General features: G+C 41.8%; 1 protein-coding gene across 1 annotated transcript in view; it reads left to right on the top strand.

Annotated features, from left to right (window-relative positions):
• The window catches only part of TNPO1 (transportin 1), a 1970728-nt gene extending 1957944 nt beyond the window's left edge, over nt 1–12784 (top strand). The window contains exon 24 of the mRNA XM_069627508.1: nt 4779–12784. The gene's annotated coding sequence lies outside the window, so the exon portion shown is untranslated. The remainder of the gene's footprint in view (nt 1–4778) is intronic.
• The last annotated feature ends 773 nt before the right edge of the window (nt 12785–13557 follow it).

The following is a 13557-nucleotide window of genomic DNA, read 5'->3' as shown; positions in this document are numbered from 1 at the left end:
CCCTAAAGGTCAATTTCCTCGTCGCTATCACTTCTCCTAGACGGGTGAGTGAGCTCCAGGTGTTTACTGTCCGGTGCAGGGCGCATAGAGGCATCTGGTGAAGCCGAAATGTGTGCCCCCTGGCGTCGGGGAAGTATTTCCAAAGAGAAGCTGCGCTGGGAGATAGATATCAACGATGAGGAAACTCTGGGAGAAACATCAATCAGAAAGAACATTACAGAGAGGTAAGTAATTTGTTCTCTTCAGTCCTCTACACCAGAGGAGCAGCTGCCTCTTCACCACTCCAGAGGGGAGTACCGACTCTGGACATATTCCAAGCAGCGACATGGTTGTCTCTGCATACATTTGCAAGTCACTGTTATGCGGAGACACCATCAGGTCTGGATGCCCTCTTTGGCAGGGCAGTTTTACAAAAATGTTTAATTGCTAGAGATGTCACACTTTTGCCCCCCTCCTCCTGCAAAGAGGGCACTTATGTGAGGGATGAGGATGAGTGATGAGGAATCCGTGGGAGAACACAGTCCATTAGAAGAACAAATTACTTACTACTAGTAATTTTCTTTCAGATGTCTGTTCCTCCCATCCTGCCTCTGGAATAAGAGATCCTACTCCTTCAAAGTCTCCGATTTAGCAGTGGCGGCTGCTATAATAGGGCGGCCGGGCGCCGCCCCCTCGTCCCCCCAGAAAAAAAGAGAGAAGCTAAAAGAGATTCAATCAGAGAACTTCTCCGATTGAATCTCTTTTAGCCTAGATGCTGCTGCATTTCCTTTGCCAACAGCGCAGGGGCGCTGTGGCAAGGAAACAATAGTGCAGTCACAGTGTATAGGCCGGCCGGCAGCGGGGCGCGTCCCAATCTAGTATATTTTTTTTTTTTAATAGTAGAGTGCGTGGAGTTCGTAGCCCCTTTAATTAGAGGCCTGGCGGGGCACTTCACGTGTGGCCCCGCCAGTATTAAAATGTGCGCAAACAGCCCACTTATTAATCCCTCCCCTGCCATGGATACAGTAATGTCATTGGCTGGCAAACAGCCAATGACATTACTGTATGTATGACTGGCGGCGCAGGGTGTGTGCGTGCGCCTGCGCCGCCTTCACACCCATCTCTTTGAGTCCGACGAGTCAACAACAACCGCACACACGGGGAGTGCTGCTGCATCACCAGGCCACCAGCCCAGTGGCGCCGCGGTAAGTACCCCATTGTGCGTTGTTTCTTCTTTGGGCCTGGGGACTCAGGAGTGTGTTACTTACACTCCCCTCCCCGGGCCCAAACTAAGTGGTCCACCACGCGGCCCAGGACCAGTCAACACTGAACGACGTGTAGGCCAGGGCCTACGCGTCGTTCAGTGTTGCTGCCGAGCTGACTGCCGTCAACTTGGGGCGAGCCTTGGTGGTAGCGGGGCCCGCTACCACCAAGGCTCGCCCCAAGTTGGGCATCCACGGCACAGACCGGGGCTAAACAAAGTAGGCCCAGGCGGCCCCCGCCTTGGTGGTAGCAGGACGCCCGCTACCACCAAGGCGGGGGCCGCCTAGGCCTGCCTGCTTTGTTTAGCCCCGGTCCGTGCCGTGGCCCATGGGCTAAAGCAGAGTTTGGCAGAGTAGCTTATTTCGAAATGCTTTGAGGCGGGAACCCCGCCTCATAAAGCATTTCAAGTACCCAGAGGTTTCTAAGCACGAACCCTGGGATCGAACCTGTGTTGCTTGTGTCAAGGCAAGCATGTTGCCGCTGAGCTATCCTTCGGGCCTGGTGTTTGAATTTGATCAGTGATGTATTTAAGGGAAGAGGGAGAAAGTCAGCGGAGGAGTGGGGGTAATAAAGGCTGGCTGTGTTGATAAGGAGTCTACACACCATCTTTCTTCCATGGGTTAGTGGAGTGTGAATGTAGCAGAGCCTGTGTTACAGGTTGCTATAGTGTCTTTGCCAAGGTTGTAATGCCAGCATATTAAGATGAGGGTAGTGGAAGAAGTGTGACTGGCCAGTAAGACAAAGCTTTTCTTACAGCGAGATTGGGTGATCGAGTTTAGTGGGGGGAAGAGAAGAAAGTGGAGGAAAGAAAGTATAATACTTAAGAGGGTTATATTTTTTTATTTATTTGCATTTTTAAAGCGGTCTCACAGCCCGCGGACATCGAGGCACTGTTACAGGAATTGTTTGTTTTTTAGTTGCGTAATTATTTTTGTCTTAGTTGCGTATTTATAACACGCTTAAACACTCAGAGGTTTCTAAGCGCAGACCCGGGGATCGACCCTGTGTTGCTTCGTGTTGTCTTGCTTCCAAGGCGCCACGTTGCCATTGAGCTATCCTCCCGGGATATGAGGTTGCAATGGGAGTACATTGATGGAGCAGAGTGCCAAAGTCAAGAGTGGAGGAGGATTGTGATAGTTTGAGAAGAGGGAGAAATAAGGAACTTTTGGGGACCACCTGGGGAAGTGCATGGGCTACCCAGCCTTGGGAATCGTACGGTATGGCTAGCATGAGGATGGGCTATGGAAGACCATGACGGAAGGAGGATAAAAGAGGCCAGTAAACAAATGTTGGCTGATGGAGACGGGCAGGAACAGAGAGGTAGTGCTTACCAGTGCTAAATGAGAGTGGAGCAGAAGGGATAGGAAGGGGTGACACTTTCTATTATCTTCCCTCTTGGACCTTCTGTGTTGGGTACAGGGTTAGCAACGTTTATCTCTTGGCACTGGATGTCCTCTTTGGATGCCCTGTGGAATTTCTATTACAGAGGCACAGAGATTTTCAAATTAACTTTCCGGTGCGAAACTAAATGTTGAAAATAGCCTCCGCCAGATATAGGAGGCTGCTGCAGTTACCTTGGTCTTGCAGGCAAATGGAGCTTTGTTTTGGCTCAAGGAGGTGATCATTGTTGTATGGAATTGGCAAAGAAAAGACAGTTTTAGAATCTATGAACCACTGCCACTAAATCACATTCTTGCACACGGCTATGTGCATTCATGGTAGGTTAATCAGGACCTGAAAATAGAACACCCCGTTTCCTTTGCCAGAAAAGTCATTAGTGGATATAGTAATAATGCAAAACATGTATTACGTTGTTTTAACACCAGAAACCATACATTAATAGAAATTAAATTAACACAAATGCCAATTGTATAGGCATTCCCTGTCAAAATTAACAATTTACAAAATGCACTAAATGCCACCTTGAGTCTGCCAGTAATCAGCATGGCCTTTGCTCCAACGGAGGGGGTATTATTCACAGAGGCTCCTTGTCCTGCCACATACACCACTGCTGAGTGTCCCTTGTGGAATGTGCTGTGCCTGCACACTTTGTTCCTTTTCCACCACACTGGGGGTGTAGCTGCAGCTGGAAGCCTGCACCTGAGAAACACAATACGCATCCCGGGTTGCAGCTTTGCCCTTCTCTGGATTATGCCACAGCATGAGCTTCCTGTTTCTTCAGGTGACTCGCTGGTGGGAGAGACATGCTTCTGAAAGCTCCCCTTTGACTGCCCTCTGGGTTTCAACAAATTCAGTCCCTAATGTGAAGCAAAAAGTTGCACAATCATCAATTGATTGTCCAGAAGGATTTGACATATTCCACTGTGAATTATTCACTTCCTGCTTTTGAGTGGTGACAGCTTCTGCCAATGAACGTTTAGAGGCCACATTATGATTTCCTGTTTGTTTTTGTGTCAGAATTTCATCCATTGGGGAATCTTGGCTTTCAGCCCCGGCCGGGCCAGTGTGTAGTCCATTTTGTAGGACCACCACCATAGGGGTAGTAGCCTGCCCAACACGTGTGGAGACCCATGCCAGAGCACAAGACGGAGAACCCCACTAATGCAGGCACCAGCATGCTGCAACAATTGAGTAATGCCATGTTCACACGGCCACAGTGGGCAGAGCGGGCCTTGGGGCACAGCAGGCAGCCAGGCACTACACTACCCCTAGTACTGAAGCAATGGCAACTCAGCGAGGCAGACAGCCATTAGAAGTAGGACAAATGTTGCATTAATTAAGTGGTTAAAAACTAAAGGCTTAGTTTCCCCCTTTCAGAAAATGCCTAAAATCCCACCTTAGTAAGAGGATGAACGCATGTCAATGCCAGTAACAGCATAGTACCAGCTATTCTCAATACAAGCGGCTGTAAAATACACCATCACACTTGCACACGTAAGAATAGTGTACCACCTTAATATGTAAAACCGAATGCTTTTTTCATATTTCGGTGGGTGTTTAGGACAGTAAATTGCACATTTTGTAGGCCATTTTTCCAAAAAGTTTGTGGGGGGGGGAGGGGGAGTGGTCTTGCGCTTGCTACTAAATTTGCCCTGGTACGCCCCACCAGCTTTCAAACTCACCAGCCGCCACTGCGATTTAGTGTCCTTTTTGCCAAAATAAGACAAAATAAAATATTGCCTGAAGACTGCGAAACAGAATTCCCCAACGGTGCCGGGAACACAGGAAAGAAATATGTTAACTGGGGGCACGGTGCAGGCTACTTATACCAACACCACATGATGGTGGAGAGTGCCGAAGAACCTCGAGGCCAATGACACAAGGTCAACCTTGTTTGAAAAAAGTTTCCTAAATCTGCTGCTACAGCAGACTATGTCTAAGATGAGGAATCCGTGAGAGGAAATCCATCAGAAAGAACATGCCATGGGGTAAGTAATTTGTTCTTTGTTTTGTTAGGCGTTACTTCAACTATTGTTTTATAACCCAGGCATGCATTTGTAATGACTAATATGTTGAAATATATGCACTATGAAATGTAGCAGTTCTGATTGTGTTGCCTTTGTTTTCTTCAACAGGTCCTTCAGTCTGGGAGACAATGAGGGAGCCTCTGCACCCAGGGAAAATGTTACCCTTTACTTGGGGGAAGGGTAAACCAGTAGGGAGTACAGTACAATCCCAACCCTACTGGGAGGGGCGGGAGGGCCGGGAGGGAGGTGTTGCCGTCACTGTATTAAGTCGATGTTGGGAAGCGTTTTAACATCTGGAGCCTTTGTGGGTGGAAAAAATGTCTCCTTTACAACTCTGCACTGGATGTGAAGAAGCAAGAGCGAATATTATTCAACAAGCAGCACATTCTGGAATATTACAGGAAACTGTACCTAAACAAGAACCATATATTTGAACCATGGGAATGTAAAGAGAGAGGAAAAATTCTTTAGCGCACCAAAAGGAAAACTTAAGAATTGGGGTTGCAAAATAAATTTGTTTTTCAGGCAAGGGTTTGCTGAACGTAATCCTGATGTGAGGATCTCGGGGTTTGCCATGCCACTGAAGAACTGCACAGATGAAGTTAATGCATTTTAAAATGCAGCTTACTACTCCTATATAATGCAGGGACCTGCAAGTTAAATAAAAGCCCCAAGAATTTAGAGTTAATTGTCACAAATAAAGACACCTAGGAAGATGCCATTTTTGGCATAATCAGCTAAAGATAGACATTTTATTTTTACATTAAAACATTTACGTAGTGATGTTTTTGTTCGTTTTTTATTTTTTGATTTAATTTGTTTGCCAGGGCATTCTATTTGAAACATGCATTCTGGCTCATAATGGTTGGAAGAATCTTAATTTAGTGGGTAAGTGGCATGCTTGCATCCCACATGGTGAGCGTGGTATAAACAGTATGGTGCACCAGGTTAGTGTTGCAGATTACATTTAGCCTTGCATTTCAAATAACACTCTGAGGTTCTGTGGATTTTCTTTGAAAGAATATAGGTATGAAATACTGTAAGAATCTACTAGGCCTTGCTATTTTATTTTAGTATCGGATTGAAATAAGATTATATTGTGCAAAAACTGATAAACCTGTGCAAAACTCTGCTTCAGTTCGGTCAGTGTAGTTTACTTTCTGCATGGTCATATGCTAGCCCATTTGATCAGAACCTCTAAGAGTAACATAATAAAACGATTTGGTTCAAAGGTTTCAGAAATGTTGTCTGGCACAGAAGGATCATTGTAGAACAAGAAAATAGAAGTGCACAATATTCAGTCTGTATTCTCACCTCCCAAATTGCTATGGTTTTTTTGTGTTCAAAGCATGATCATAAAGCTATGTTCAGTTTTGCCGATGTGAAGCAGGGTACCTATGCTGTTTTGGTGCATGTTTGTGGCCCAAGTGCCCTGATTAGATACACAAAGGTGCAGGTTGAAAACTGAAAGTTTGTTTTGATCCCTCTATTTTCATTGGTTTAGCCTTTATGTTGCTTCTCTACTTAAATGTATACCTGTGAATAAATAATTGTTAATTTAACCTTTTACTTTTAGTTAAATGTGTATTTTCGTTTGTACTGTGAATGTGGATACAAAACTGGTACACATTTGTTGTCACAATATTTGTCAAAGTCTTAATTAAGACTGCCTATAGTGTATCCCATGATGAAGGAAAATGGAGAGACTCTGCTGGTCAGATGACAATGCAGCTATTTTCCAGTGCATCAGAATGTACTGCCTACACTGAAAGTCCACTTATAGTAAGATATTGCATCATATTTTTAATGTATATCGCCTTTCTGTTGCGAAGGCTTGATATCCAGTTGCCTAAAATAAACACGCTCTTCTCCTTGGGTGGTTTTGCTTGTTGTGAAATCCCAAATCGTTTTTGCACTGGTGTTTGAGGCAGTCGGAGAACGTGTAGTTTCTAAAGTTCTAATGAATGCTAACCCTTTGCAGATGCTTTACTACTTGCAATTTCCCAAGGTGCACCCAGAGAGGAAAGTATGACTGCTGAAGTTTGAAATGGGTATTGCCTATAGTGCCTTCAAAAATTGGAAATAAAACCAGGGATTCCACAGGCCATAGAAATGTGTTTTTTACATTCTCCCAACAATGTTAAGACCACTGAATAATTCCATACGAAGAATAATTGCCTCGTAGGTTCTTGCCCTCTCCGCTTACTTGGGCATAATCTCAAGTGTAGGCCTTGAAGTTGTAAATTGAAAACCTTCAGACTTAGGAACCATACTTGTCATGACAGCATAGTGATTCAATACTTGTAAGAGCCCTTACTCTGAGAAAGGTGTCTACTGGGATACCCCGCTCTCTTACTTAAGCAATATTGTCCCTCCCTAGACACAGGCAGTGAGTGAGCCAACCTGGTTGCCTCATGCTCCCCATCACTCCTTGCCAAGGACAACCGCAATCCAGGCCACACATCCTCTAAAGAGCAGGGCCGATTTACTTAATCTCCCAATCCATTTTCCTTTTACTTGAAGCCCTGCAACACGCTGGTTTGACATATCTTATTTTGGACCAGCAGGTTGAGATTTGAAGGGGTATGCTGTAATACAGGTCTCAAAGATTTCAGATATCAGACCTCTAACTTTCTACCTGGTGGTGGCCAGCTCCGAGTTCTCTTGTTTTGCCATCCTTTATGGGTATGTTAAATATTTTGGTCTCTATCGTGGTCTCTATCGCAAGTGACTTCTATTTTTTATAAGCTGATTAATGTTCCCGGAAGGAATTATCACCCACTAAGTACAGACTTAATTTGTTATTAGTGACCCTGTTCAGATGCTATGACAGAAACTGATCTTTGCTGCTTAAACTGCTTAAACTGTGCAGAAAGCTGGAAGAAAACGCTGCCTGTTTCTTGTCTGAAAATTACGCACTCAACGTCTAATCCCTGCTTGTTCAGACATTTTATTCTTCATACAGAGCCCTTCCCATCTTGCCCTCACTTCATAGTCCAAACGGATGATTAGTAGGGTTTCAAAGGTTTTCACCTGTCATGGTTTGCCTTTTAAGGCCACCATTGCATTCAGTATTTTGTGAACTCATTGTGTTGGAGTGACATTTAAGGGTATTTTCTCAGCAGAATGGCAGAAAAGCTCTTAGTCTAACTGTTTTTGGACACTACAGATTCAATGGTCATGTCCATGTGTGGCTGTACTTTTCTGGGCTATCTTCTGATGTTCTTCGAACAAACCTTTCAAAAAGTGGCTCTTTGAATATTAAACAGTCAGATTGTATAGTGTTAAGCACTGTACGGGGGCAATGTTAGGATAGCTTCCTTAGAGATATGCTATCATTCTACTGGAGCATCACCTTTCCCACAATCCTGTCTCATATTGATTGTTTATATTTGATTGGTCTGTTGGTAATAGGTCCTTTGTAAGGACCATGATCATCAGTGTTTTAAATCCGTCTAGAGAATCGTATATCTGGTTGATTTCTATGTGTTTTTTCTGGTTGAGACAGGGCTGTTTCTTTTTAAAGAACGTAACATTTGCTGAGGCTCCTGTTTTCAGGAGATGTTGGCATAGCCCAGTCATCTCCGAAAAGGATGGGTGAAGTGTCTTTGTGAACTTCGTTGCAAACAGGGCAGGATTTGTGGAAGTACTTATACATTTTGTTCAGTGTAGCTTAGAAGAGCAGTTGGGAATAGACAACACAGCTAGTGTATTTTCAACATTCCCCCCCCATCCCCACCTCATTATTTCAGTCCTTGCTCATGCGCAATAACGCCATCATTTTCACCAAGAAATATGTATGGGTAGCCTTATCCATAAGTGCCCTCATGACGAGATTCCTTGGCTCACCACATTTCTTTACGTTTCTGATCTTTTACATTTGCTATCATTAGATGGGGAATTCTCTCTAATCCATGCGTTATTCCTCATTTAAACTCATCTTAAAACATGTAGTGATAACATCCACTCATATAGTTAGCACATATAATGATGTAGGAATGTTTTTTGTGCAGTTATTTAATGGAAAGGTTTGCTCTCCAAGGTACATCATATTTCTTGACATGACCTGTTTCGTATAGACTAATCCTACTGTCACCACCTTTCATCTGCTTACTTTATCCACGGCAGTGGGAAGTTTCTCTTCCAAGCTGTTACTACATCCTGTGTACCGAGTTTTATTTGGAAGGATTGCTCTTGTGCCAGGGAAGCTGTCACCAACCACATAATTTCATGATAGATTATTTTATCCCTCGTGGCGTTAGCTAGCCCACAGCACCTATACCTGAAAGTCTGCCTGTCTGTTCTCTGTTTGGGAGGCTCTTTTACATGGAGTGGTGAACCAGGCTAATTGTAGGCCAACACAGTAGTAAACTACTGTGAACATTGTCACTGCATATGTATTTCTCTGCCAGTTTCAATTTGTGGTTTGTCTTGCAGAGCCTTTCAGCTGACCATTTTTATTCTGCATTCTACTTTACTCGAACATTAAAATTGGTGGTTTTCTTGTGGGACAAAGCTAGTAAAATAAGTGTCAGTGTTTGTGGCCTTGCTATCTCCATTTTCAAAATTGTTAGTAAGGGCTTCAAAATATTGATTTAGACCAACGTCCGTCCCCCCCCGCACCCTCAGGGGCAGCCATTTGACCATCCCCACTGAGGCATAAACTATGGTTGGAGAAACACTATTTCAGTGTAGCTAGCCTTTAGGGGAGAGCGGTAGAATGAATGCCCTTACCAAATAGATAATCCATGGATGTCCTGCATTCAAATTGCTAATTGGCCCGATATGGGTGAGTGAGAGTGGGGAGGGTCTCCCTTACTGTCAGAAATGGACAAAGGGTGGCGCCTTCTCAGAAATCTGTCAGTTAAATATTTTTTTCAAACTCCTATGAAGGGTGCCAGGCTAGAAGTGAGGTTTTCTTTACTGGTTTTTTATTGTCAATGTTTTCCTAGTAATCCTACAACATTTTAGTATCAAATAGAAGATACTGACAGTAGCAATAGTTCTGTAAAGAGTCTTACAGACCGATTTACTACCAATCTCTGAGACTGTAAGAGGCATTTGTTTTCCCCAGGGCATCCATTGAAGTGAGAATTCATAGTTGCTCTGTTGCCAGGAACCTTTGCATATTTGGTGATAGTGAACTGATGTACATCAACTATCTCTTACATACTGTTCATTATAGATGTCATGCCTGCTTTCTGGAGATCATTAAGTTAATATCTGCAAAGGGTGAATTGCAATCATTAGAAATTTCAGTAACCGTTTTGTAAATCATTTCTTTTCTAGTAACTGTGTACACATTCCTCTCTTTTGCAGTAGTTTTAAGTGTCCATTTTGACAGATTTTGTTTTCACAACTGTGGTAATGTTTGTTTCTGATATTTCATCTGATGTTGTTTTGTAGAGTGTGTAAAATAGATCAGAATCCTGTAGATTCACTTTTGTTTTTGGATGAAATTAATTCATAGAGAACGGTATTTGATAGTCCCATATGTCCTATGTTTGCAAGGGTACATTTTGCTCCTAGTAAAAGTAGGAAACCAATGATACCATCCAAAGTCGAACAGTGCTTAATGCTGTCAGTTTTTGTAAGTTTGTCTTTGTATTTTTAGCACACAAAAAACTGTTCTGTGTGGTACACAACAAAGCATTTTAAATTGGAAGATCTAATTTCTCCTTAATGCTGCATTACCAATTGCAATGCCACATGGGATACATTTATAAGTGTGTATATTTAAAGCGTCTTAATGTCTGAGGTGCAGTTGTAACCGTTTTTTAATGTTGACTGAATGTTTCTAAGCGTGTGTTTTGTCTTGTTACATTCCAGTGTTTCTGCCTCTTGGTATGCTAAAAGCACGGCTTCATTCATCTGCTTCTTAAAAACTGAATAAAGCGCTGTTAGTGTGCTAAACTACAGAAATAGCCGCTGCTAATCGATGTGTGTGTACATTTTCAACTTGATTTTATTTTTTTATTTTTGCTGATACCTCAGGAGGTCTTTGTTTACTGTTGTACTAAATATACCTTTTCCTGTTTGAACTGCTCTTGGGAAGGAATCCAATGAACAAACATTTCTGATCAGCCTAAGTTGGGAACAGAAACCATATAACTAACTTGTTTTGTAGTTCTTTTTTAAATTTCCAGTTCTAGAATTGGCATAAGGCCACATTTGATGGGATGTGCTTGCTTAGGAAAAGCCTTTAGCTTCCATTTTTGCAATGTAACATTTTCTTGTGAGACTTCATTAAACATTGTGTAGTAAAGGTATGCAAATGTTATTTTCTGTTTGCTATTCTCTCATTGTATTAAAGCTGAAAATGGACTTAACTTTTCAATCATTTTTTAAAGTGAAGTAGCAACAAAACCTGAATTTTACAAAAAACAAGCTGAAGAGGTTTCCCTTGTGCCCTTGTCTGATCTAACTAAGCTGTGCATACTGTACCACAGACTACATCCATTTTAGTGTCTTTCCTAACTTTAGATGCCTTGCAACTCAGATGAAAATATACTACAAGAGTTAAATCTCAGGTGACTAACATTGTGCCCCTTTTTTATTTAATGCACATTTTTTTTAAAGTGTCGTACTCCACCATCTATGTTTTTTTCATATGTATATATGCCTTGTAGAATGTCTTCTCTTCGAATAATCCAAATTATCCTGTCCTCCTTTCACTGTGGAGTTATGATGATTTGGACATCATATAAAAGGACCTGCTATTTAATTCATATTGAATGTTTTTTTTTACAAATGAAGTGCAAGAACACTCTTCCCTTGAGAAGACTACATATTCACACAGTGCACACATCCATCTTTCAGAAAACTGCCCTGTCTAAGCAGAATGTTTTCTTCTATATTGAAAACGTTTCTAAAATAGTGTACATGCCACGAATTTCCATGACTACTGCTAACGAAACCTCAGTTTAATTTTATGCAGTCAAGCCTAGCATACTTATGTATCTTGTACAATCTACAGCACATTTATTGTATTAACCCCTTGTTACTCGGGGAGATCTAAAAACAAGCTACTTTCAAACCTTTACTGAAGCCATACATTAGAATCAGTTTATTGTGTGTGTGTGTCTGTGTGTCTGTCTGCGCTGGCCTTACTTGTAAAGGATATACAAAAGAGGTCCTCTCATTAGCCATGATGCCACTGCTGAGAAAATAGGTTATTTAGAAAGTATTTCTTGGAAACACATGTTCCAATTGTTTTACTATTATAAGAAGCCTGATTGTAGCCTCTACTCAGATCATTTGTCAAAAATGTTATTGAATTTGGAGCTTGAATTTCTTAATTGGTGGCATTCCATGTGATATTACAAAAATACAAGCCAATTGTTTTTGAATCATCACTTTACAAAACGAGGCAGTGCTTCTTTCAGTCCAGCATTCCGTGCACTCGTGTGAAGACTATTTAAATGTTTTCACTCTTTTCTAAATCACAGTTCAGCATAACTTTCCAAATTCCTCTTCTTGGGAAAGTAAAGGCACAAAACATTTGGAAATGAAAGCCATGAGCGATTATAAATGTGGCTCTGTGATTAGGAATTCAGGCTTAATTTGCTTTGAATAGCAGCAAGACGCTAATTTAAATTGTAAACTGATGGTGTTAACCTGCACACCTTTCCAATCGTAAGTGTTTTAATTTGACCACTTCTGTACCTCATCTTTCTAACAGTTCTGGACTTAAAATGTTTAAATTGGATGTAACCGTATTGCAGCGTAGAATCGGCCAAAGTGACAGGACATTCTGTTGACAACTTAGGTTATATTTAATTTGTTCATACTGCTCTAAATCTGTTTCCTTGACCTCATTATTAGAATGTTTCCTTCAAACATATCCTTCTGCAACCTCTTAAGCTGTATTTAATTGAATGACACATTTGAAGTTTGCATCTGTGCAAGCTGAACCTAGTTTTAAATGGAATATGGTTTTAATTTTTGATACGCTGCTGAATTTTAGAGTTTTTTGGGGCCACCAAATATTTTGGATCATGCAGAGAATATATATTGTACTGTAGTAATTTTTGTATTTACATTTGTATGATGTGACCGAATAGATGTGAATGGTAATCTTTGCTTGACTACTTTAATAAAGCTCTTTAAATATATGTATTGCCTGGTGGTTTTTATGTTGTCAATTCTGCTCAGGTAAATGTTTTCGACAGCAGGGAATGGCTTAGTGTGAAATGTAGATATGTAACTGAATGTGGTGTTCCAAGCTATTTTGAGTTAAAAATCTTCATGCAGCCACTTTGGTCGGACCTGTCGATCCAATCTGGCTGTAGTCATGGCCTACAGCAACTTGAACAGGAACTGTTTTTCTCTTCAAAACACAGCAGTGAAACGCCCTTCTTGAATGGCTTAATCTTTTTTTTCCGACCTGAGTTATTATCCAGTTTGTGATATTGAAGTAATTCTTTCCCTTCAAGCTAATGCTCTTTAAACTCTTGCTCACCATGCAGTCGAAATTGATGACTTTAAAAGTTGTTTGTAATGATTACCGTCCTCCAACATATTACTCGTCCAATGAGCAGATTGGTCTGAAAAACATTTTCACAGCCACAAGGTGACATAAAGCTCCTTGGCACTGAAGCAGCAGCACCTTTGGCCCCACAAGTGAAGTGAAGTGTATGTGTGTGTGTACCATCAACAGATTAGCACCACAATGGCATGTCAATTTGTTCAGGATAATGTATTCTTTTTCTCAGGCTTTCACATACAGAAACAGAAATTACGACGTACTCCAACCTACCTCCAGTTCACTCCAGGAGTTTCCCTCTCCCCCCTCCATTCTTTATATAAAGGGGGAAATGGGATACTGCTTGGGACGCCCTTTCACACTCCCAGATTTTGGAATTCTGAGTCAAAGCCAGATCCCAGC

This window comes from Ambystoma mexicanum, chromosome 6p (genome assembly GCF_040938575.1).
Source record: "Ambystoma mexicanum isolate Mex_15411 chromosome 6p, UKY_AmexF1_1, whole genome shotgun sequence".
In the NCBI taxonomy this organism is placed as follows: Eukaryota; Metazoa; Chordata; class Amphibia; order Caudata; family Ambystomatidae; genus Ambystoma; species Ambystoma mexicanum.
The sequence above is the reverse complement of the archived record's forward strand: the minus strand, read 5'-3'. Positions and strand labels throughout refer to the sequence as shown.